At 43.8% G+C, this 25,042-nt stretch overlaps 1 protein-coding gene across 2 annotated transcripts in view; it reads right to left on the reverse strand.

Annotated features, from left to right (window-relative positions):
- JCAD (junctional cadherin 5 associated) overlaps positions 1-19,286 on the reverse strand; it is a 103,063-nt gene extending 83,777 nt beyond the window's left edge. For both annotated transcript variants that reach the window (XM_005564898.4, XM_065520471.1), the window contains exon 1: positions 19,162-19,286. The gene's annotated coding sequence lies outside the window, so the exon portion shown is untranslated. The remainder of the gene's footprint in view (positions 1-19,161) is intronic.
- Between the last annotated feature and the right edge of the window lie 5,756 nt (positions 19,287-25,042).

Raw genomic sequence — 25,042 nt, forward strand, 5'->3', positions numbered from 1 at the left:
CTCTGCTGGAAATAGATCTCTGAGCATTTCTTCAATAGCATTACAGTAATTATAACAATTCTGAAAGGAATAAGTTACAGGATGTATTTTTGTAAGCTTAGCAGAATAAGAAAGGCCACATCCAGTTCTGTATTTGGAGCATGCCTGGAGTTGCTGTCAAATGATGCTCAAGAGCATCAATGACAATAACGTAGACCATCCTATCCACAGTACTCTAAGACTGTACTGGCCATGGCACTTCCTACAGTAATAGAAATGCTCAAACCAAATCTTCACTGTCTAATATGGTGGGCACTGGCCACATGCGGCTAGCATAACTAAGGACTGAATTTTAACTTTATTTAATTTTAAATAATTAAAATTAAATAGTCACATGTGGCTAGTGACCACCGTATGGAGCAGCACAGATACCAGTGGTGCTTACTTTAAGCCCCCTGCAGTCTGGGGTATTAGTGGGACAAAGGAGGAAATGTCAAAGGCCCCCAAGGCACCATAAAACCCACACCCTAAAGCTCAAAGGAATCCAATTTGCTGAGTTCTCTATTTTTCATCCTACAACATATCAGACGCGTCCAATTAGAAAAGAGACGCAGGGCCAGGTGCGGTGGCTCATGCCTATAATCCCAGCACTTTGAGAGGCTGAGGCGGGCAGATCACGTGAGTCAGGAGTTCGAGACTAGCCTGACCAACATGGTGAAACCCCACCTCCACTAAAAATACAAAATCAGCTGGGTGTAGTGGTGCACTGTAGTGGGCCTGTAGTCCCAGCTACTCAAGAGGCTAAGACAGGAGAATTGCTTGAACCCAGGAGGTGGAGGTTGCAGTGAGCCGAGATCGCCCCACTGCACTCCAGCATGGGCGACAGATGGAAACTCCATCTCAAAAAAAAAAAGAAAGAAAAGAGACGCAGATGCAGGTACAATGGCAGCACCCCTCCCCAAGAAGTGAAAAAGTTTGAAAGGGGAACAAGACTCAAAGGAGAAAAACAGCCTGGGATTCCTGAGCCCAAGGACAAGCAGCCTTTACCTCAAAGTCGTCAAGGAAATGTTAAGAGTTCAACAACAGATGCTCCAGGAAGGGATAGAGGGAAAAGAGCAACCCGAATCCACACCTCTGGCCATCAAAGGTGGTAAAATATGGACGGTATTGGTGCACAAATGGGTGAGTTTTGGTGATCTGGAGAGTCCAGCTGCTGGTCACATCTCAGTCCCTCCGTAATAGCACCTTGTGATGTCCTATTGCTCTTGGGAGAAATAACTACTGCGACCCTCAGGTCTGCCTAAAGTAGCTTTGCCCACAGAGCCTGCCTCAGTGTATATGACTTCTCCTGACTCTTTGTTCTCTAGCTAGACTGATCTTCCTTCTGCTTCCTGAAGGTGCCGTGATCCTTCCTCCGCAAGACTTCTATCTAGAAGGTTTCTTCCATGCTACCCCCGTTTCTCCCCCAGCTGGTTCCTAGGTACTCTCAGATCTCAGCTCAAGTGTGCTCCTTGGAAGGCCCTCTGAATCTCCAACCCATCCCCACCACATCTAGACCTGGTTTCTTTGTTAGTCACTCTTCCCCCTGCATTTCTTCTCCATAAACACCTACTTGAATATACACGTGCATCAATGAGATGAACTCGTTTATTCATCTGTAAACTCCAAGAAAGCTGGGATTGTGTTTGGCCTGATTCATTCGCTTTTGTGTCCTCAGTTCCTGGATCGTGCTCAATAAATGCAAAATGAAAGAATGAATGAACTCCAGTTTATTTGTAAGATTTTCGACATGACAAGTGTCCTCCAATCCCTAACACTTTCACATCTTCCTAAAAAATCTCTTTCAGCTCTAGGATGACTCATATTCTCTTTGAGTGCCATTCCAAAGTTCTTACTGTCCAATAACTTATTATCATGAAATCTTCAACCTTAAAATTCCACCTACTTCTCCTTTGTTTGCTCCACTTACTATATCGTCCCCCCAAAACTTCCTGATTTTTTTAAACCTTTGGAGCTCATGTTGCAAGCTGAATCACATCTGTGGTTCTTTTCTTAGCAATGTGCTTGCCTTGATTTTTTCAGTTTCCTTCACTTGGTTTATCTGATAACCTCTGAGCTCCTTATACTTGCTACTAATTACTTAGGTATCTATTACTTAGATAGCTGCATTATCTTTTGAGATTTGTAGTTTATCCTTCACCCAGAATTTTTCTATTATTTTTTCCATAGACTTTCTCTAAACTGTGAATCTTTCTATTTCTTATTCTTTCTCTTTTAAAGAAAATTATTTAAAAATGGGGATAATGAAACGTAAACCTAATCCCAATTCATCTTATACCTCATCTTTGAAACATAAAACATCATTGCAAAAGAAAGATTTCCATCCTGGCTAACACGGTGAACCCTGTCTCTACTAAAAATACAAAAAATTAGCCGGGCGTGGTGGTGGGCGCCTGTAGTCCCAGCTACTCAGGAGGCTGAGGCAGGAGAATGGCATGAACCCGGGAGGCAGAGCTTGCAGTGAGCTGAGATTGCGCCACTGAACTCCAGCCTGGGTGACAGAGCGAGACTCCGTCTCAAAAAAAAAAAAAAAAAAAAAAAAAATCTCAGTTAATTATTTCCAAAGCCTTCAGGGGCTTTATTCCTAAATTCTCATTTTCTGTCTCATTCTTAAAGAATCAGGGGTAAAACTCTCATTAGTCCTAATTACCCTCCCTAAATCCAATCAAGTCATTATGCCTCAGGCTTTGTTTTCTTTAGAATGAGTTTCTTCCCTAGTTAAATAATTTTCTCTTTCTAATAGACTTTATTTAGTACCAAATTCTTGATATAAATAACACTTCTCTGTAGTAAGTGTTTATTAAGCACTTACTATGTTCCAGGCACTGTGCTAGGGAAATAGCAATGAATAATAAGATGAAAAAAAAAATTCCTGTCCTCATGGAGATTATATTTAATGGGAAGGGGTATAATAAACATATGAATATATATAATATAATTTTAAATAATAGGATCTACAAATAATCTATATGCCAAATGCCATATACAATGAAAAAAATCTGAATTTTTACTAAAATAGATGTTAGATATGAGTTCTAAATTTCTTTTCAAAGAATCAATATGTCAGTATGTTCAATTCTTTGCCTTCTACTTTTAAACTTAACTTCCTCATAAAGCAACCTTTTTCAATTATCTGCTCCACCCTAACTCATTCCGATTACCTGCTACCTGCTCTGCCCTGACTCATTCTCCACCCTGCATAACCATTTTTCCTGCCAAACCATTCACCCCGTAACTCTCCTTAAATTAGCCAATTGGAATTAGTTTAGCCTGTGCGGTCTGACCGTAGCCAATAGGGGAACGACACAGCAGCAGGGGCCACGTGCTCAGGGATAAGAACCCCTTCCCCTCCCCTGTCCAAATGTGCGCTCACCATTGCTCCATCTGTAAGGGCGCACCCTTCTATAGAAGTAGCTTGCCTTGCTGAGAATTAAAAAGAAAATTTTGTATTCAAGTGCTATTTATTTTGCGGCACCAAAACTTTATTTATAACATAGAGAAGGGTTGATAATTCTTGGTGGAAATTATGACTTTGTTTTGTTAACAATGAGTCAAAATCTAAAATCTTTGAAATGATTTATTTATTGTGATTTATTATTTTTGTTGTTCTTGTTTTGTTTGGGGTTTTTGCTGTAGTTGTTGTTTGAGACAGATCTCACTCTGTCGCCCAGGCTGGAGTATAGTGGCACGATCTTGGTTCACTGCAACCTCCGCCTCCCAGGTTCAAGCAATTCTCCTGCCTCTGCCTCCCAAGTAACTGGTATTACAGGCACCCACCACCATGCCCGGCTAATTTTTTGTTTGTAGTGGAGACGGGGTTACACCATGTTGGCCATGCTGGCCTCAAACTCCTGATCTCAGGTGATCCGCCCACCTCGGCCTCTCATAGTGCTGGGATTACAGGTGTGAGCCACCCCCCCAAGGCCTATTCTACTTTATTCTTAAACAAAGCCCGAGGCATAATGACTTGATTGGATTTAGGGAGAGTAATTGGGACTAATATGAGTGACCAGTGGCCCCTGACACAGCCCTCGGGAGATCCTGAGAACATGTGCCCAAGGTAGTCAGGGTGCAGCTTGGTTTTATACCTATTAGGGAGACATGAGACGTCAGTCAACACATGTAAGATGTGCATTGGTTCAGCCAGAAAAGTGAGATAACTGGAAGTGGGGGCTTCCAAGTCATAGGCAGATTCAAAGATTTTTCTAACTGGCAATTGGTTGAAAGAGTTATTATCAATTAAAAGGAATGTCTGGGTTAAGTTAACGAGTTGTGGAGATCAAGGTTTTATCACGCAGAGGAAGCCTTCAGGTAGCAAGCTTCAGAGAGAATAGATTATAAATGTTTCTTATCAGACTTAAAGACTCTGTTCTGCCTGGTGTGGTGGCTCACGCCTGTAATCCCAGCACTTTGGGAGGCCAAGGCAGGTGGATCACAGGGTCAGGAGTTCAAGACCAGCCTGGCCAATATGGTGAAACCCTGTCTCTACTAAAAATGCAAAAAAAATTAGCTGGGCGTGGTGGTGCCCACCTGTAATCCCAGCTACTCGGGAGGCTGAAGCAGGAGAATTGCTTGAAACTGGGAGGTGGAGGTTGCAGTGAGCCGGGATCGTGCCACTGCACCCTAGCCTGGGTGACAGAGCGATACTCGGTCTCAAAAAAAGAGTCTGTTTTATCAGTAATTCCAAAAGGGAGGAGGGTATCATGAGGCATGTCCAACTCACCCTTCCTGTCATGGCATTAAACTAGTTTTTCAGGGTAACTTATTTATTTATTTTATTATTATTAATTTTTTTAGAGACAGGGTCTCACTATGTTGCCCAGGCTGGTCTCAAACTCCTGGACTCAAGCAATTCTCCTGCCTCGGCTTCCCAAAGTGCTGGGATGACAGGCCTGAGCCACTGTGCCCAGCCCAGGCTAACTTTAGAATGCCTGTGGCTGAGAGGAGGGGTCCATTGAGATGGTTGTGGGGCTTGGAATTTTATTTTTGGTTCATAGTCTTTCAAGTATAAAGTCCTGTCAGAAACATCTTAAGAAATCTTAACTTCACTTTATTGTGTTCCAGTGAAAGGGGAGATTTTCCACTCATTCACTCAAGAGACATTTGCATAGTGTCTACTGTGGGTAAGGTTCTAACATACATGTGCAGTGTTGCAATGAAGAACAGGAAAGCTTCAACCTTCTGACCTCAGGAGTGGGACTGAAGTAATGAGCAGATGCCAGTGTGTCCTTTGTCTAAGAAAGGCCAGTGAGGGCCAGAGGTAAGCTGGTACTCTACCCTTCAGACCACTCCACAACTCACCTCCCACCTAGTCAATTTTTTTGTGGCTCTAGATGAAAGAATCCTGGTTATGATTTTTATTATTATTTTATCATGGTAAGAACACTTTACATAAGATCTTAACATACCCTCTTACATTTTTTTCTTTTTTTGAGACAAACTCTTGCTCTGTCGCCCAGGCTAGATTGCAGTGGCATGATCTTGGCTTACTGCAACCTCTACCTCCTGGGTTCGAGAAATTCTCCTGCCTCAGCCTCCCGATTAGCTGGGATCACAGTGGGTGCTTTCCACCACCATGTCCAGCTAATTTTTGTATTTTTAGTAGAGACAGGGTTTCACCATGTTGGCCGGCCTGGTCTTGGACTCCTGACCTCAGATGATTCATCTGCCTCAGCCTCCCAAAGTGCTGGGATTACAGGCCTGAGCCACTGCACCCAGGCTCTCCTCTTAAATTTTTAAGTGCACATTACAATATTAACTTTTAGGCATAATGTTGCACAGTAGATCTCTAGAACTTACTCATCTTGCAAAACTGAACATTTATACCTATTCAACAATACCTCCCGCTTTCTACGCCAAACCCTGGCAACTACCATTCTACTCTCTGCTTCTATGAGTCTGACTATTTTAGATTCCTTATGTAAGCAGAATCATACAGTATTTGCCCTCTGGTGCCTGGCTTATTGTATTAGTTTGTTCTCACACTGCTAATAAACACATACCCAAGACTGGATAATTTATAAAGGAAAGAGGTTTAATGGACTCACAGTTCCACAAGGTTGGGGAGGCCTCATAATCATGGCGGAAGGCAAATGAAGAGCAAAGTCACGTCTTACATGGCAGCAGGCAAGAGGGCATATGCAGGGGAACTCCCCTTTATAAAACCATTCGATCTCATGAGACTTATTCACTATCATGAGAACAGCATGGAAAAGACCCACCCCCATGATTCAATTACCTCCCACTGGATCCCTCCCATGACACATGGGAATTATGGGACCTACAATTCCAGACGAGATTTGGGTGGGGACATAGCGAAACTATATCACTTATTTCATTTAGCATAACATCCTTCCAGTTCATATGGTTGCATATGGCAAGATTTTCTCCTTTTTTAATGCTGGATAATATTCCACTGTGTGCATAGACCACATTTTCCTTAACCATTCATCTCCTGATGGATATTTAGGTTGTTTCTGTATCTTAGCTATTGTGAATAGTGCTTCAGTGAACATGGGAGTAAAGCTATCACTTCAAGATCTTGACTTCAATTCTTTGAGCTATATACCCAAAAATAGGATTACCAAAAAACAGTATGGTTGTTCCTCAAAAATTGAAAGTAGAATTATGATATGATCTAACAATCCTGGTTATTCTTTTCCTGTAATATTTAAAGGTGTATGTAAGGAGATAAAGGCAAATAATTCAGATTCATACACTTAGAGTTAGAAGGAACTTCAGATGTTACATGTCAAATGTTAAAATAAATGTTAATGTTAAAATTGATGTTAAAATAAATGTTAAAATAGATAAGAAAATACCTGTTCAAATGTTAAAATACCTGTTCAAATGTTAAAGTAGATGAGGAAATGCCTGTATATTTCTGTATAAATACACACGTACAGACACACACACACACACACACACACATACACACACACACACACACTCACAGCCAGTTCTTTTGATCCCAAATAAGCCCTTTCTCTATTGCTACTGTAATAACCTACTGATAATAAACATTTAGGGAGTCAATTTTTCTTTTTCTGTCTTTCTTTCTTTCTTTTTTTTTTTTTGACAGAGTTTTGCTCTTGTTGCCCAAGCTGGAGTGCAATGATGCAATCTCGGCTCACTGCAACATCCGCCTCCTGGGTTCAGCGATTCTCCTGCCTCAGCCTCCTGAGTAGCTGGGATTACAGGCATGCACCACCACGCCTGGCTAATTTTTTTATTTTTAGTAGAAACTGGGTTTCACCAGTTAGCGAGGCTGGTCTTGAAGTCCTAACCTCAGGTGATCCACCCACCTCGGCCTCCCAAAGTGCTGGGATTACAGGCATGAGCCACCGCGCCCGGATGTAGGGAGTCAATTTTTCAATTAAATTCAACCAACATTTTCTGCTCTATGGTTATGTGCAAAATAGCTTGCAAAGTACTGCACGAGGCCCCCAAATGAATAAGACCTAGTTTAAATTTTCAAGAAGTTTGCCGTATAACACAGGAAATGCAATTCAATGGGAGAGTGGTAAGTGCTATGGCAAAGGCACAAAGGAAGTATCATAGAAATGAACTTCCTTCTTATCATTTCATAGAAATGAAAAGAAATGAACTCTAGTTTGAATAGTTCCTTTTGGAACTAGCCTGCAGGCAGAGAGGGAGGAAAAAGGGTATTAGAAAGAGGAAACTGAGAAGTTAACTTACAGAGGCCTGGGGGCATGTGGCTCATTCAGGAAAAGGAAAATGATTTCAGAGGTCGAGGAGTGTAAGGCCTGAGTTTGTTGCAGGTGGGAGGGAGAGTGAAGCAATTTCACAAGGTGCTTTACATGCTGTGTTAAGGGAGTTTGGATTTGATTCAGTAGCAGGTTTTTGAGCAGAAGAGTAACTTTATTAGAGCTGCACTTTATACATGGAATCAACCTAGGTGCCCATCAACAGTGGATTGATAAAGAAAATGTGGTACATATACACCATGGAATACTATGCAGCCATAGGAAGGAATGAAATCATGTCCTTTGCAACCGCATGAATGCAGCTGAAGGTCATTGTCCTAAACAAATTAATGCCAGAACAGAAAACCAAATACCATATGTTCTCATTTATAAGTGGGAGCTAAACATGGAGTGCTCATGGACATACACATAGGAACAATAGACACACTGGGGACCACTAGAGCGTGGAGGGAGGAGGGCAAATGTTAAACAACTACCTGTGGGGTACTGTGCTCACTACTTGGGTGATGGGACCATCCACACCCCAAACCTCAGCATCCCACAATATACCCGTGTAACCAACCTGTGCATGTACCCCCTGAATCTGAAATGAAAGTTGAAGTTATTTTAAAATTAAAAACCTATGCTTGTCAAAAGTTTTGTTTTGTTTTGTTTTGTTTAATGAACTGTGTTTTATGATTAAACTCAGAGAAGAGAGAAGAACGGAGGGTTGGGGGTTGGCTGAAAAAAACGGCAGCTCAATTCTGTTATTCGCATGTTACCTGTGATAATAATAGTTAGCATTGATTGAATGTGCTAAGAGCTTTGCATACATTAGCTCACTTAATTGTCACAACATTCCTGCAGGCTAGGAGCTTTTATTATTTTTACTTTACAGATCCGGAAATCAGTTTGAGAGCTTGAGTTACTTGCTAGAAAGAGGCAGGATGTAGGAACATCCAGGTCACTTTAATTCCTAAATGCACCCTCTTCACTGAACTGCTGTCCTGCCCTGTATTGCTAAATCCAGTTAGCAATGATTTCTTTGAGACAGGTATGCATTGAGAGAGGTGAAAATAATTTTTCAACATCCCTATAATGGCAGATATCTGAAAAGATGATAAGAAGACAAAGGCAGAGATTGACTGTGCTGTCACCAGCCCTGCAACTGTGACATTCAACCCCTAAGGGGCTTCTTTCTCTCTGCCTGTTTTCTTCTTCTTTTTTTTTTTCTTTTTTTTTTGAAATGCAGTATTGTTCTCTTGCTCACTGCAACCTCTGCTTCCTGGGTTCAAGTGATCCTCCTGCCTCAGCCTCCCAATTAGCTGGGATTACAGGCACCTGCCACCACACCTGGCAAATTTTTGTATTTTTAGAGAGCCTGGTCTCAAACTCCTGACCTCAGACGATTCATCTGCCTTGGCCTCCCAAAGTGCTGGGATTACAGGTGTAAACCACCAAACCCAGCCCTTTCTGCCTATTTTCTAGTCCAAATCCTCAGTTTTTGTTTGCATGTACTGAAATAATGCAACATAATTTTCACATTAGTTTCAGAAAATTAAGAATCAGAAAAATAAGGCTATTGTAAAATAATTCACATAATGTTTGTCAAAACCTAATGCCAAAGTGTTATTTTTTATCATCTGCTATGAGAAATTAGCATCGACACTAATTGACATGGCTGCTTTTGATAAGTGTACAATATCAAAAGCTGATTTTACAATTTATGTATAAAGATCTAAAATGGTGATTTTGCATCCTATATTCTGAATTGGTTAAGACTCAGCATTAATGTAACTCTGCTAACTCTTCCAAGCATTTATTTCCTAGTGATCACATCTAGGCAGGAATACAGCACTCCCTGCAGGATAAAATATCTTCCAGTACTAAGACCCCAACCAATATTTTTGTTCCTTCACAATTCCAGAGCAATAGAACCACGATTATAGATTACGCTTCATTCATCATTTTAAAGAGATGCAGGTTGGGCGCGTTGGCTCACACCTGTAATCCCAGCACTTTGGGATGCTGAGATGGGAGGATCACTTGACGCCAGGAGTTCAAGATCAGTCTGGGCAACACAGCGATAACCCATCTCTACAAAAAATAAAACCTATGAAAAATTATCTGGGCATGATGGTGTGTGCCTGTAGTCCCTGCTACTTGGGAGGCTAAGACAGGAGGATTGCTTGAGCCCAGGAGTTGCAGACTGCACGGGACAACAGAGCAATACCTTGTCTCTTAAAAAAAAAAAAAAAAAAAAGGACAACGCAAAAAGGCAGATGTGTTTCTGTAGAACTTTGTCACTGTGAAGCCTACAGTAGCACAGAAGATTAATTTGGATGAATGTTATAGTGCTTTGTCACCCAGGCTGGAGTGCAGTGGCACTATCTTGGCTTACCGCAACCTCTGCCTCCTGGGTTCAAGTGATTCTCCTGCCTCAGCCTCCTGAGTAGCTGGGATTACAGGTGCGTGCTAATGTGCCCAGCTAATTTTTGTATTTTCAGTAGAGACAGGGTTTCACCATGTTGGCCAGGCTGGTCTCGAACTCCTGACCTCTGGTGATCTGCCCACCTCGGCCTTCTGAAGTGCTGGGATTACAGGAGTGAGCCACTATGCCTGGCCCATTGTAGCTCTTTGAGCTTAAATGTCTTGGAAATTGCCCATTTCCCCATTTGATTTCTCAATTATCCTCCTCCTGACTGGGCATGCTAAGAAGGCCTCCAGCTCAAATGTAGGGAGACCACAACTGGGTGCAGGCAGCCCTGCATGCCTGTCCTCACAGCACTGCTTTCTATGCATTTCTCTTCTGTTGTCACTTACTGTCCCATGGCAGACCTGATTCTTTATTAACACTAGAGAATTGGGGCAGAGCCTTGCACATCCTTCCGCATGGGACTGTTGATGAGTTTTCAGTGGGCTTACACAAATACTCATTTAATTGTCAGACGTGTTTAAACCAGAGTGACTCCATCGTGAATAGGGGCTGGGTAAAATAAGGCTGGGACCTACTGGGCTGCATTTCCAGTAGGTTAGGCATTCTAAGTCACAGGATGAGATAGGAGGTCACATGATACAGGTCGCAAAGACCTTGCTGATAAAACAGCATGTGGTAAAGAAGCTAGGCAGAACCCATCAAAACCAAGATGGTGATGAAAGTGGTCTCTCATCATCCTTGCTGTTCATTATATGCTGATTATACTGCATTAGCATGCTAGAAAACACTCCCACCAGCGCCATGACGGTTTTCAGATGCAATGGCAGTGTCCAGAAGTTGCCCTATATGGTCTAACAAGGGGAGGAAACCTCAGTTCTAGAAATTGCCCAGCCCTTTCCTGGAAAACTCATGAATAATCCACCCTTTGTTTAGCAAATAATCAAGAAGTAACGATAAGTACAATCAGTTGAGCAGCCCACACCACTGCTCTGCCTATGAAGTAGCCATTCTTTTGTTTCTTTACTTCTTGAATAAACTTGCTTTCACTTTACTCTATGGACTCGCCCGAAGTCTTCCTTGCGTGAGGTCCAAGAACCCTCTCTTGGAGTCTGAATTGGGACCCCTTTCAAGTAACATGACGAGGTATCTAAATTAACACATGATTGAATGAAATCAGAAAACACATCATCCAAGGAAGTCAATCCTGAAGTCTCACCATTTCAGAATGAAGATAAAACTTATTTCCTTTTCAATTGCCTAAAGAACAACGACCTGAAAACTTTAAAAAAATGACCATAATGTCTAATAAAATATGCACCCCTATCCCGGAATGCCCCTTTTCTGTCTAGGATACCTTAATCAGTAGGTTATGTTCCAGAAATATGTTCAGGAGCCCTATCTTAAGAATGATGGCAGCCGGGTGCAGTGGCTCACTCCTGTAATCCCAGGACTTTGGGAGGCCAAGGCAGGCGGATCACTTGAGGTCATGAGTTTGAGACCAGCCTGGCCAACATGGTGAAACCCCCATCTCTACTAAAAATACAAAATTAGCTGGGCGTGGTGGTGCACACCTGTAGTCCCAGCTACTTGGGAGGCTGAGGCAGGAAAATCACTAGAACCTGGGAGGTGGAGGTTGCAGTGAGCTGAGATCACGCCATTACACTCCAACCTGGGTGACAAGAGCAAAACTCCATCTTCAGAAAAAAAAGAGTGATGGTGTTATCAGGGGTGGCTGTCATGGTGTCACGAAAGTGTACTTGGCTCCCCGAGGGTTTCTCTTTATTCAAGCTCAGAATTGGAGAGGGATACCACATAGCCTTGAGTTTGGGAACACTGCTTTGCAATGGGGTGATGAGAATTTTACCAGAAAGACTGCAGGCACAGAACCATAGTACACACTCAAAGTAAGGGGCTTATAAGGAGAAGATATCCCATCACTCATCGTTCATTCATTGAAGATATCCCAACATCTAGTTCTCACATATGAGCACCCTCGTGGTGTCCAAAGCCAGAAAGAAATGATGGCAGTGATCATCCCCTCACCAGAGTTTTCACTAAGTCCGTGGGAGGAGATTTCAGCCACTACATGCTTCTTCCTTAAGTCAGAATTCTCCAGCCTGGGTAACAAATGCCTTCTTCATAAACTCGCATTTCAGTCTACACATCTATGGAAGGGAAATCCTCCTGAAGTATAAGGGCCCCTTCTATGTGCTCAACATTAAAAAAAAAACAAAAAAAACAAAACTCTCACATGCTTTTGGCAAGTTTTTGTAAGTATGTTCCACAGTGAACATTTTAAGAGTAAACTTTTCTCTGTCCTGAATCTTGAGGAGGCAGAGCTTGGAGTCCTTGGCCCAACTTGCTGGTTGAAACAACAAGGGCTTAAGCTGGAGACAGAGGGCCACAGAGCTGCTCTCTGCTGCATGCCCTGGCACCCAGCATCTCCCCTCGTCCTCAGGCTGCCCCTCCCCAGCCCCCACGCTTGGTTATCTTGATAATCTGTCTGTGTGCATTGAGGCCATTCTGTACACTCCTCCACCAAGCGGGGAGACTACGATTGGCAGAGTGGAATTGGCCTTGATGGGATAAAGAAGCCACAGTGGATTCCTGAGGCTGCCTGTACCAGGGGTATCATCACAGACCCTCTGAAATGCACGTCTAGGCTTGGTTCATTAAGGACCTTTCACTCAGAGCATCATGAACAGCAGGTAGTTGGGGTAGGACTAGTTTCATGGTGGTTTAGGAGACTGCAGGGAGGGAAAGAGCAGAGAGAGAAGGTGGACTGGCGAGTTAGTTGCCAAATCTCTCTGTCTCTCTCTCTCTCCGTCTCTCTCATCCTCTCATCTTTGTTTTGGAAACCCTGCCCATTCTCTGAACTTCACTGATACCCTTGACCCTTCACTTTTGACTTTCTAACCAGGGTCTCCATTCTGGTCTCCCTAAGTCCTAGCCCACTGTCAGCTGCAGGGTCATATTTGCCCCCACTCTCTGGGGGAGTAAACTCAGATCTCTTGTTGTCTTCTCAAATACAAAGCAAACCTTCTCTTTTTCCTGCTCCCAGTGTCCCTGTCTAGTTAATGGTTCCACCATTTCCCCAAACTTCCAAGTTCAAAACTTGAAGTTATCTCTGATAACTTTGGCCCTCTGTCTCCAGCTCAAGCCCCTGTTGTTTCAACCAACCAGTCACCTAATCTTGTTTTTTTATCTCCTTCAGTGTCTCCCTCCTGTCTGTCCCTGTTACTCTGCTCTCCTTGTGGCTTCCTGAGCTCTGGCTCTCACGATCTCAAACCTTGATTATCCAAATAATTGCTTTGCTGCTCCAGCCTCTGTCCCCATAATCCAAGGACTGGGTAGACGGCAGAAGGATACTATGCCACGGCAGCATCAGCTGGGGGTGGGGAGGATAGATAATATGGTATAGACGCCCTGATGTATGGACTCCCTGATATATGGGCTCCTTGATATATGGGCCCCTTGATGTATGGACCTGCTGATGTGTGAACCACCTAATGTATGGACCAGCTGATGTGTGGATCCTCTGATGTATGAACTAGCTGATCTGTAGACCAGTTGATGTATGGGTCAGTTGGTATATGGACCAGCTGATATATGCAACCCCCCATGTATGGACCAGCTGACGTATGGACCCCCTGATATATGGGCCAGCTGACGTATGGACCCCTGATGTATGGACAACTGATGTGTGAAGCTCCTGATATATGACCCCCCAATATATGGACCAATTGATGTATAAACCCATGGATGTATGCACTCACTTATGTATGGACCAGATGATGTATAGACTCCCTGATGTATGGGCCAGGTGATGTATAGACCAGCTGATGTATGGGCCAGATGATGTATAGACTCCCTGATGTATGGACCAGGTGATGTATAGACTCCCTGATGTAGGGACCAGGTCATGTATAGACCAGCTGATGTATGGTCCAGGTAATGTATAGACCAGCTGATGTATGGGCCAGATGATGTATAGACTCCCTGATGTATGGGCCAGGTGATGTATAGACCAGCTGATGTGTGGGCCAGATGATGTATAGACTCCCTGATGTATGGACCAGGTGATGTATAGACTCCCTGATGTAGGGGCCAGGTGATGTATAGACCAGCTAATGTATGGACCAGGTAACGTATAGACTCCCTAATGTATGGGCCAGATGATATATAGACCAGCTGATGTGTGGACCAGCTGGCGTATGGACCAGCTGATGTATAGACCTGTTGATGTATGGACCCCTGATGTATGGACCAGCTGATGTGTGAACCTCCAGATGTGTGCCCCCCCGATATATGGAGTAGCTGATGTATGGACTCCCTGATGTATAGGACAGATGATGTATGGACCCGCTGATGTATGGGTCAGTTGACATATGGATGCACTGATGTATGAACCAGCTGATGTGTGAACCTCCTGATGTATGCCCCCTCTGATACAGGAACAACCTGATGTATGGGCCAGGTGATGTATGGACCCCCTGATGTATGGAGCAGCTGATGTATGGAGCCCTGGTATATGGACCACCGATGTGTGAACCTCCTGATGTGTGACCCACCAATATATGGACCAGGTGACATATGCACCCGCTGATGTATGGACCAGCTGATGTATGCACCCACTGAGATATGGACTAACTGATGTATGGGCCAGCAGATGTATAGACCAGCTGATGGGTGAACATCCTGAAGTATACCTCTCCCCCCGACCTGATACATGGACTGGTTGATGTGTGGACCCCCTCATGTATGCCCTGCTGATGTTTGGACCAGCTGTGGCTCTCCACTCACTCTGGACCTTCCACCCTGTTCCTCACCTGCACACTGCTCCTCCTGGCCATTTGAGTGCCTCACAACCCTTCAGGACCCAGCCCAGGGGTTACTTCTTCTTGGGTGCATTTTCTTCAAAAAAATTGTTTTTGTAGAGATGGGGTCTTGCTATGATGCCCAGGCTGGTCTCTAACTCCTGGCCTCAAGCAATCCTGTCCCACCATTGACCCATCTGAAGATGGGAGAGACCTTAGGCCCAGGCCTGGGGAATAACCATAATTTGCTCTTCAGTTATTCTGCAAATACATACTGAGTTCCCACAGTGATGAACAGTCTTAAGTCCTGAGATACAATAATAGACAGAATCCCTGTCTTCATGAGGCTTTCATAGTTCTAGGAGGAGATAGGTAACATTTCATTTATTCATTTAAATAAGTAAAAATGTGATGTGACATGACGTGGTAAATCATAAAGCTATGTATAAAGAAAAATAAAGCCAGATAAAGGAAATACAAAGTGAATGACTGGACAAATGGCCAACAAGCAAATGAAAAGAGGCTGTATGTCATTAGTCATGAGGGAAATGCGATTCAAATCCACAGTGAGCTCACACTTCACACCCAGTAGGATGACGATCATAAAAATAACCGGAAAATAACTTTTGGCAAGAATATGGAGAAATTGGAACCTTCCTACAGTGCTGGTGGGAATGTGAAATAGTGCAGCTGCTGTGGAAAATAGTTTGGCAGTTCCTCAAAAAGTTAAACATAGACTCACCATATGATCCAGCAATTCCACTCCCAGGTAGATGCCCCCATAGAGCTGAAAATATGGGTTCAAGTGAAAACTTGTCCACCCATGCACATGGCAGCACTATTCACAATAACTGAAAAGTGGAAACAACTCAAATCACCATGAACTGATAAAGCATAAACAAAATATGATACACACACACAATGTACTATCATTCAGCCATAGAACAGAATGGAGGACCGATGCAGGCTACCTCATGGACGAACATTAAGAATATGATGCTGGGCTGGGTGCAGTGGCTCACACCTATAATCCCAGCACTTTGGGAGGCTGAGGTGGAAGGATCACTTGAAGCCAGGAGTTCAAGACCAGCCTGGGCAACAAAACAAGACACTGTCTCTACAAAAAATTTTTTAAAAATTAGCTGGGCACAACAGCATGCACCTGTCATCCAAGCTACTCAGGAGCCTGAGACAGGAAGATTGATTGAGCCTAGGAGTTCAAAGCTGACTGCAGGGAGCTATGATTGTGCCACTGCACTCCAGCTTTGGCAACACAGTGAGATCCTGTCTCTTTAGAAAAATTAAATTTAAACAAACAAAAAAAATTATTATGCTAAGTGAAATAAGCCAGACACAAAAAGTCATGTAATATATGATTTCATTTACATGAAATATCCAGGCTGGGCACGGTGGCTCATGCCTGTAATCCCAGCACTCTGGGAGGCTGAGATGGGTGGATCACCTGCAGTCAGGAGATCGAGACCAGCCTGGCCAACATGATGAAACCCCGTCTCTACTAAAAATACAAAAAATTAGCCGGGCGTGGTGGTACGTGCCTGCAATCCCAGCTACTCAGGAAGCTGAGGCAAAAGAATCACTTGAACCTGGGAGGCAGAGGTTGCAGTGAGCTAAGATTGTGCCACTGGACTCCAGCCTGGGTGACAGAGTGAGACTCCATCTCAAAAACAAACAAACAAACAAAAAATCCATAGAGATGAAATGCAGCTCAGGGGTTCTGTGGAGCTTGGAAAGAGGATAATGGGGCGTGACTGCTTAATGGGCAGAGGGTTTCCTTTTGGGTGATGAAACGCTCTAGAACTAGATAGTGGCAACGGTTGCATGATGTCGTGAATGTACAGTACGAAATATCACTGCTCTGTATACTTTACAAATGGTTAAACTGGTAAATTATATATTATGTGTATTTTGTCACAATTTTTAAGGAGAGTCAATGAAGGTGGTCATGGGGTTCTCTTTGAATAGCAGGGTCAAAGAAAGCCTCACAAATGAGCGGAGATTTGGGCAAAGACCTGAGGCAGGAGGATATGATATGAAACCTCAGTGAGGTAGGCAAAAAGCCTCCCAGGGCCAGGCGTGGTGGCTCACGCCTGTAATCCCAGCACTCTGGGAGGCCGAAGGCAGCAGATCACCTGAGGTCAGGAGTTCAAGACCAGTCTGGCCAACATGGTGAAACCCCGTCTCTGCTAAAAATACAAAAGTCAGCCTGGCGTGGTGGCAGGCATCTGTAATCCCAACTACTCAGGAGGCTGAGGGAGGAGAATCGCTTGAACTCAGTAGGTGGAGGTTGCAGTGAGCCAAGATCGTGCTACTGCACTCCCGTCTCGGTGACAGAGCGAGACTCTGTCTCAAAAAAAAAAAAAAAGAAGAAACTTCCTAGCAGAGAGGAAGGAAGCAGAAAGCAGACAGATGGCTCAGAGCAGCATTCATCAGAACCTGGCTCCACCTTCCTCACAGGGTGCCTTCTGGGCCCACCCCCCTCCACCTCTCTTTCTTAGTACTTCCCTTTTTACCTCTGATCAGGGCATGCACTGTTGCACTGTCCCCCAGACACCATGGACCCTTCCAACCTGTTCCTCATCTGCACACTGCTCCTTCTGGCCCTTTGAATACTTGAACACCCTTTGGCACCCCACCCAGGGACCACTTCTGCTTAGGTGCATTTGCTTTTAAAAATAATTTTTTTAGAGATGGGATCTTGCTATGTTGCCCAGGATGGTCTTGAACTCCTGTCCTCAAATGATTCTCCAGCCTCGGCCTCATAAAGGTTGGGTGCATTAAAGATTTGAGCATTGTGTTTACGACTCGTCAGCAGTATGACACTGGGCACTTAGCCCCCTCTGTAAGTTTCTCTTTCCTCATATGTAAAATAAGGGCTATTGAGAGAATAAAATAAGATGATTGCAAAGTGGTTGGCTTAGTTCCCTGTGCACAGTGGGCTCTCCTGAGCAGTAGCTGTATGGCCACTTCAACCTCACCTGTAATCTGAAGTTTGAAATTTGGCACTTGATTTTGTGCTATCTGATAATGTTTTGTAACTATTTGATAAATGTAGATGGGAGATACAGGATAAACACCAAGGGTGATATTTATTTCTTTGAAACTGCCTTCCCCCAACCCTGGTAACTATTTCGATGCAGAGCATATGTAATGCATGCATGTGAATAAATGTTTGACTGACAACTGATTGATTAATTATTTGGCTTTATCATCAAGTAGGTAGGAAATTTTCTTCAAATGCAAGTGTGAAGGAAAAATGATAATGTCTCAGGAGAGTTATAGATTGGCAAACTAGAAAATACCTCGTCCAGCCACAATGAGATATATTGAAAGCTTTCATAGGCACAGATGTTTCCCAAAAAACACAAAACAGCACAATAAAAAAAGAAAGACCAGGAGGTGTAGTGGCAGGTTTTTCAGAAAAATGACTCATTCTGCAAATGAACTGTTCTTTTAGTTCAGGAGACCATAGTTACTGGTATTGGAAGAAAATGTTAACACATTTTGCGATAGATTTAAGACAAGTCTCTAATGATGTATCACTTAGAAAGTCATGAGTTTAAAAAATATGAAAATATGAGATAATAGAACTGTATTTCACAAAAATTTTAAAGCAGAATATAGATAGATAGATGATAGATATATAATCGATGATAGATAGATAGAAATATAAACAGATAAAAAACAGTGGCACATAATTACTTGAAGAGCAGCCACATGGAAGGAGAAGCAGTTTAGTTTTATTCAATAAGAACATATGATGCTAAAGATAGTCCTGGGAACTGCTCCTGTATGAGCTGGTCACGTGACCAACCTCAGAGCCACTGCCCCAGACAGTGAATAAGACCAACAGACTGTATTTTCTACCTTTGTAACCTATATACAACGAAATACGATGCGCTGACTCCGCCAAGTCATCTCTCTTTCTCAAACACCCAGCCCTTTCTCCACAGAGAATTGTTTCTGCAGCTCTCCCTCCAGGAGATCCTTGTTTTATCACTTTATTTCCCTTTCAGAGAAACCATCACAAGCCCTGTTCACCAGCAAAAAGCTAGAAAGCAGCTGCCGTTTTTCAGTGATTACCGGCCCTATTTTCTTAATCATCCTTTCGACAAAACAATGGAAAAGGGAAGAAAATATTTACCTGAGGAAATCCCTGATTTCTTCATGAGCGTCTAAAGAATTGAATTTTTCAAAAGCCCCTCGGATGCTCTGCTGAGAATTTCCTAAATCTAAAATCCTCCTCCGATAGCAGCTCTAAGTTTGAGCTCTGAATAGAGGCTGTGTGTTATTTTAACCACAAGGTTTCTAGTCAGTAGGGAGGAGAGATGGAAATGAGGTATGCTGGCAAACACAGCACCCATCCACCTCAAGTGAATCAAGCTCACAGATCTGATGTAAGAGGTTCGAGGAGATTTGAAGAACCCTCAAACCAACTTTTCCTAAACTAGAGATTAAATAACTGCGGAAAATTCCAAAGGAGTAAGATAAGACACTTATGGTCTTTTCTAAAAAAAGACGTGTTGGTATGCCCTGTCGAATACTGTCCCAAAAGAAGCTTGGTACTGAGCCTGTGTGGTCCTGGGTTTTGGACAAGAGAATTACCTTTCTCGTGGTAGCCTTTCTCCACAGAGAAAGGGGGTTAAGGGTACAAAATAACAAAGGAGCGTGACTGACCAAGTCAAATCTTTTGTGCAAAAACAAAACCAGTGTCATGAGAATCCATAGGAAGTTATAGGGTAAGGGAATAGCTATCCTGGAATGTTATTAAGGGAGGATTAATGTGTGTGTGTGTGTGTGTGTGTGTGTGTGTGTCGCGCGCGCGCGTTCCCCACCTCCCACACAACTTAAAAAGCAAAGATCCAGTCTCAGCTTCAACCAGTTGGAGATCCTCCTCCTTAGTATTTTGGCAAATACAAATGCCGCCTTTGGACTTGGAGGAGAATGATTTATGGCACGCAGAATCAACAGCAAAAATGAGGGTGGATGAAAGGGCCAACGATCCTTTACAGCCAGCCCTTTGCAGATGCCAGAGGGGTTTAACTCCACTTTTGGAAAAAGACAGCAGTGCTCCTATTAAGCAGGGTCATAACTCAGTTTTATATAGAGTCTTTCATCTCAAAGGAGCTTGAGGTGCTTTTGCACCAAAATATAAATTATCATGTGCACTGTCACCTCGGGGACGAAAGGCAGCCCTGCCTAGGAGCAGTTGGCCAAGATGCAACCAGTCAGTTTGGAACCACGGTTAGACAACAGGACACGCGGCCAGGAGGCACTCCGCAAGGAGAAATGAGTGGGCCTGTCCTTCTTTCTGGTAGCCGATCCTTTTCTTCACAGAGCTCAGTGGGACGTCTTCATTCTGCCCATCACTTCTCTCCCGGAGTCGCCCTATGCCCTCCCACAGAGGACTCTTTCCATCCTACCTGCACACACAAATTCAAAATGTGCACTCAGAAAAGAGCCAGCAAGCAAAGTGGTAAGCAATGGTTTGCAAATTTGATTCTGTAGATGAAGAGTTGGCCGGACAGGTGTGGTGGCTCACGCCTGTAATCCCAGTACCTTGGGAGGCCAAGGCGCATGGATCACCTGAGGTCAGGAGTTTGAGACCAGCCTGACCAACATGGTGAAATCCCATCTCTACTAAAAATACAAAAAAGTTAGCCAGGCATGGTGGTAGGCGCCTGTAATCCCAGCTACTCGAGAGGCTGAGGCAGGAGAATCGCTTGAACCCAGATGGCAGAGGTTGCAGTGAACCAAGATCACACCATTGTACTCCAGCCTGGGCAACAAGAGTGAAACTCCATCTCAAAAAAAAAAAAAAAAAAAAAGGAGTTGGCCAACCATGGCTCTCGGGCCAAAGGCAGCCCACTGACTGTTTTTGTCAATAAAGTTTTATTGGTCTATAACCACACACTCATTTACACACTGTATCTGGCTGCTTCTGCATGACAGCAGTAGCGTGGAATAGATGTGGCAGAGACTGTGGGGCCCAACAAGGCCCAAACTATTTGTTAGCTGGTCCTTCATAGAAAAAATTTCTGCTACAGAGGGTTTTTGTTTTGTTTTGCATTATTTTTATTTTTAAATGGGTGGAAGAAAGGAACAAGGAGGTTGTTTTCAATAATTCCTAAAGATCATACTATGGAAGGAACATCTACTCACACCACCAACTCATATTCAGGCCTTAAGTCTCCAATTTCCTTATTCACTCATCAGAGAAAGTCTTTTACACAGATACTCTCATTCCTGCCTAGCCACACTGATGGACAGACACAGAGTACCTGACCTCACCTCCAAGAACTCAACATGGCTGTCTCTCAACTGGTCTCTCATATAGAAGCCTTGGAGCCCTGTCAGGGCCTCCTCCTTGTCATTCCCAAGGGTACCTTGTCTTTCAAGCTCTCTATGGATCTTCTCAGGCTTCTTCCTCCAGCCTCTTATCATATTTTGCTCATTCTCTTCTTGTAGTTCTTACCTTAGTTACACCCCCATTATCTATTTTTGTCTTTGCCTTTCTTACTACACTGTGGGTTTCCTGAGAGCTAACACCATGTCTTATTCATCTTTTTATCCCTAGAATCTAAAACAGTCAAAGACATAGAGGGGATACTCTATTAATGGTTATGACAAAAATAACCCAATCAGTCTTACTCTACCAGAATGTAATCTCAAGGGTGGTGAATAAAAGGGTTGCCTGATAGTCTCTGAAGATGAGGTTCCTAAAATGGTCTTCCTCAGGGATGAAGCTGGCCTTATCCTTCTAACCCTTGCCCCTGAAAGAAGAGCCTCATTGCAGAAATACGCATCAACTACAGTTAGGAAAAGGATCTTTCTAACAGCTAGAGCTGTCAAGCTCTCAGGAGACTCTGAAGAAGGTTGTGTTTGGTGGGAAGGAGGCTGGGTGTCCCCTGAGTTCCCTTCTGTAATAACTAACTCTAAGGCTTGGTAGTAGTCTGTGTTCTCTGGTAGGACACCCTCAGAAGACAAAGCGATCACATGGCCAACAGATGCAGCTTTGTCCCCATCAGGCCCAGAGCATGAAAGGACCCAGCCCGGTCATGGCAAGTGGCATTGTCATTAGCACTGTGCCATTATTTCAGTGGGTGACATCACCCCCCTTATTCGTATCCATTTTCATGGTCACGTTGTGGCAAACCTGGGAACATTCGGTAGTGAACAAAAATTGCACAGTTATCACACATATGGCCACCTCACATCCGGTGACCAGTTTCCCTTTGGTGAACTTGGACTTCCCACATTGAGTTCCCCTTCCCCAAAGTAGAAGCCAGGACTCTCTTTTCCAGCCTCATTTGCCGCTGGGGCGCAGGCAAGTGCTACAGGGCGCACAGCAGGTGCACTGCAAGAGACTCAACTAGTAAGAACCAGGAGGAGGCAGAAAAGGGAGCGAATCTGTGCTATGGGAGGCCAGTGCCATCTGGCAGGGGGACACAACTCTCTGGCTGGTCTCAGAAAGGGCCAGTCTGGTGTCCTGTTTGGTGTCTGCCTGGCCCCACCTCTGTGGCTGCAGGGGACTCAGTGTGTCACTTGTTCAGTGCTCCTGGTTGTGCAGTTTCCATGCCTGTCTCTAGTCTCCCAGAGATTCTGTGACCTAGTAATATCCTTTGATCAACTTTCTTTTTCTCCAACAAGCTAGTGGTATCATTTGCAACTAAGAGTGTGAATGTGTATGGTTGATACGGGTACTGAAAACAAAACCATATAGTTTCTTTTTGCTTTCTTGACCAACTCTTAGGATTTGTCTTTCTGGCCTTGATGCAGTTTTGAATGAATATATGTCAATGTGATTTTGTAGCAATGCCTGGCTCATTTGCCTTTGGGCTCATTCTTCACTCTCTTCCTCTTTGCCTTGTGTCATGGTGTTGGGGACCAGCAGTGGGCTGGCCCTGCTCCTTGCGTATTGCAGACTGTGTTGTGGTTTCCACTTGAGTCCCACCAGTGGGAGACATGGTGGGAGGGGAAAAGGCAAGAAGTTGGGAGAAGCCAGGGTATTCTCCCCCCGTAACCTCAGTTCTTGTCTCCAGCAGGGCTACATCCTCTCATTTGGGACTTGAGCTCTGCTGGGGCAGGTCCCCTGGGCTCAGCTTCTGCCAAGTGTTTCTGGCTCTGTCCTTCAGGCTCAAAGGGAGGTGGGGTAGTGGCTTCCTGCTATTTCTGACCTCTTCATTGCCTCACCATCCCCAGTGCACCTCTCTGCTTTTCCTTCATCTGGGTCACTTACCAAATTTCCTCTATTTTATTTATTTATTTACTTACTTATTTTTTGAGACAAAGTCTCACTCTGTAGCCCAGGCACAATCACAATGCACAATAACAGCTGACTCTCACTCTCTCTTGCCTGCCACCATGTAAGAGGTGCCTTTTGCCTTCCTCCATGACTGTGAGGCATCCCCAGCCATGTGGAAATGTGAGTCCATTAAATATTTCTTTCTTTATAAATGACTCAATCTTGGGTATATCTTTATCAGCAGTGTGAAAGCAGACTAATACGCCTTCCCGTCCTTTTCCTTTCCTTTCTTAGCTAGGGTCTTGTGATACTAAGTGATAACAAGAAGGAGAGAGGCAAGGCTGAGAGGCAACCAATCACCAGGATTTAGGGCACAGGGAAGAGGGCATGGAGGCAGCAAAGAGTATGAAGAAGAAGAAAATTAAAATAGCAGAAACTAGATAATATGAAATTTTAGTGATTCTTAGGGCCTACGTATGAAGAAGAACATGTAGGATTTTAAAATTTGGGCTAAACAACTGTATTAGTTCATTGTTGCATTGCTATAAAGAAATACCGGAGACTGGGTGATTTATTAAGGAAGAAAGAAAGAAAGAAAGAAAGAAAGAAAGAAAGAAAGAAAGAAAGAAAGAAAGAAAGAAAGAAAGAGAGAGAGAGAGAGAGAGAGAGGGAGGGAGGGAGGGAGGGAGGGAGGGAGGGAGGGAGGGAGGGAGGGAGGGAAAAGAGGATTCATTTGTTCACAGTTCCCCCAGACAGTACAGGAAGCATGACTGGGGAAGCCTCAGGAAACTTACAATTATGGTGGTGGAAGGTGAAAGGGAAGGATACGCTTCTTACATGTCCAGAGCAGGAAGAAGAGAGAGCAATGGGGGAAGTGCTACACACTTTTAAATAACCAGATCTTGTGAGAACTCACCCACTATCAAGAGAACAGCAACGGGGAAGTCCACCCCTATGATCCAATCACCTCCCACCAGGCTCCTCCTCCAACAATGGGGATTACAATTCAACATGAGATTTGGGTGGGGACACAAATCCAAACCATGTCAATAACATATTGTAGCTTTCATTTTCAATACTTTACAGTTTCCATGTTATCAGCATAGCAGATGGTGAAGCTGTTTCTTGCCACAATGACCAGGTGAAAACACTGATGCTAAGATAAGTTAAGTGACCTGCTCAAATTTATACCACTAGCAATGGCAGAGCTAGGCCTCGAAACAACTTCTTGGGTTTCAAGTCTAGCGTATTGGTTTCCATGCCATGGTTGCTTCTAAACAACTAAGGTAGTGTTTGATCAAAATCAGTGTCCCCAATGGTCAGAAGTGGCACTGCCCCTTGAACAGTCTTGAGACATCCTTCTAAATGTCCTTGAGTTGCTTTGACAGAACACAGCAGTGTGTCCCTGCCTCTCTCTCTAGATAAAAATTGTCTCTGGAGCAGGATTTTCTTATCTGCTATTGGGGAGGCTTCCGGTTGTTTGCAGTGGCTTCTCTCCACATGTTAATTCCCAGGCTGCAGAAAACCTGCTCATGGAGAACATCAGCTGCTTTAGGAAGGCTACACATAAAAAGGGCTGCCTGCAAGATAATAGGAGATAATAGGACCCCTCACAGGACAGGTGTAGGATTAAATGTTTTTGAAGTATGTGTATAGGAATTCACGCAACACCTACCACATAGAAAGTTAGCTACCTACCTGGTAGTAAGAGTCCCACTAGTCATGAAAATAGGGATAGCAGCAAGTCATTAAGGGACTAGGGTTAGAGAAATAGCCCCAT

Source organism: Macaca fascicularis, chromosome 9 (assembly GCF_037993035.2).
Source record: "Macaca fascicularis isolate 582-1 chromosome 9, T2T-MFA8v1.1".
Lineage (NCBI taxonomy): Eukaryota > Metazoa > Chordata > Mammalia > Primates > Cercopithecidae > Macaca > Macaca fascicularis.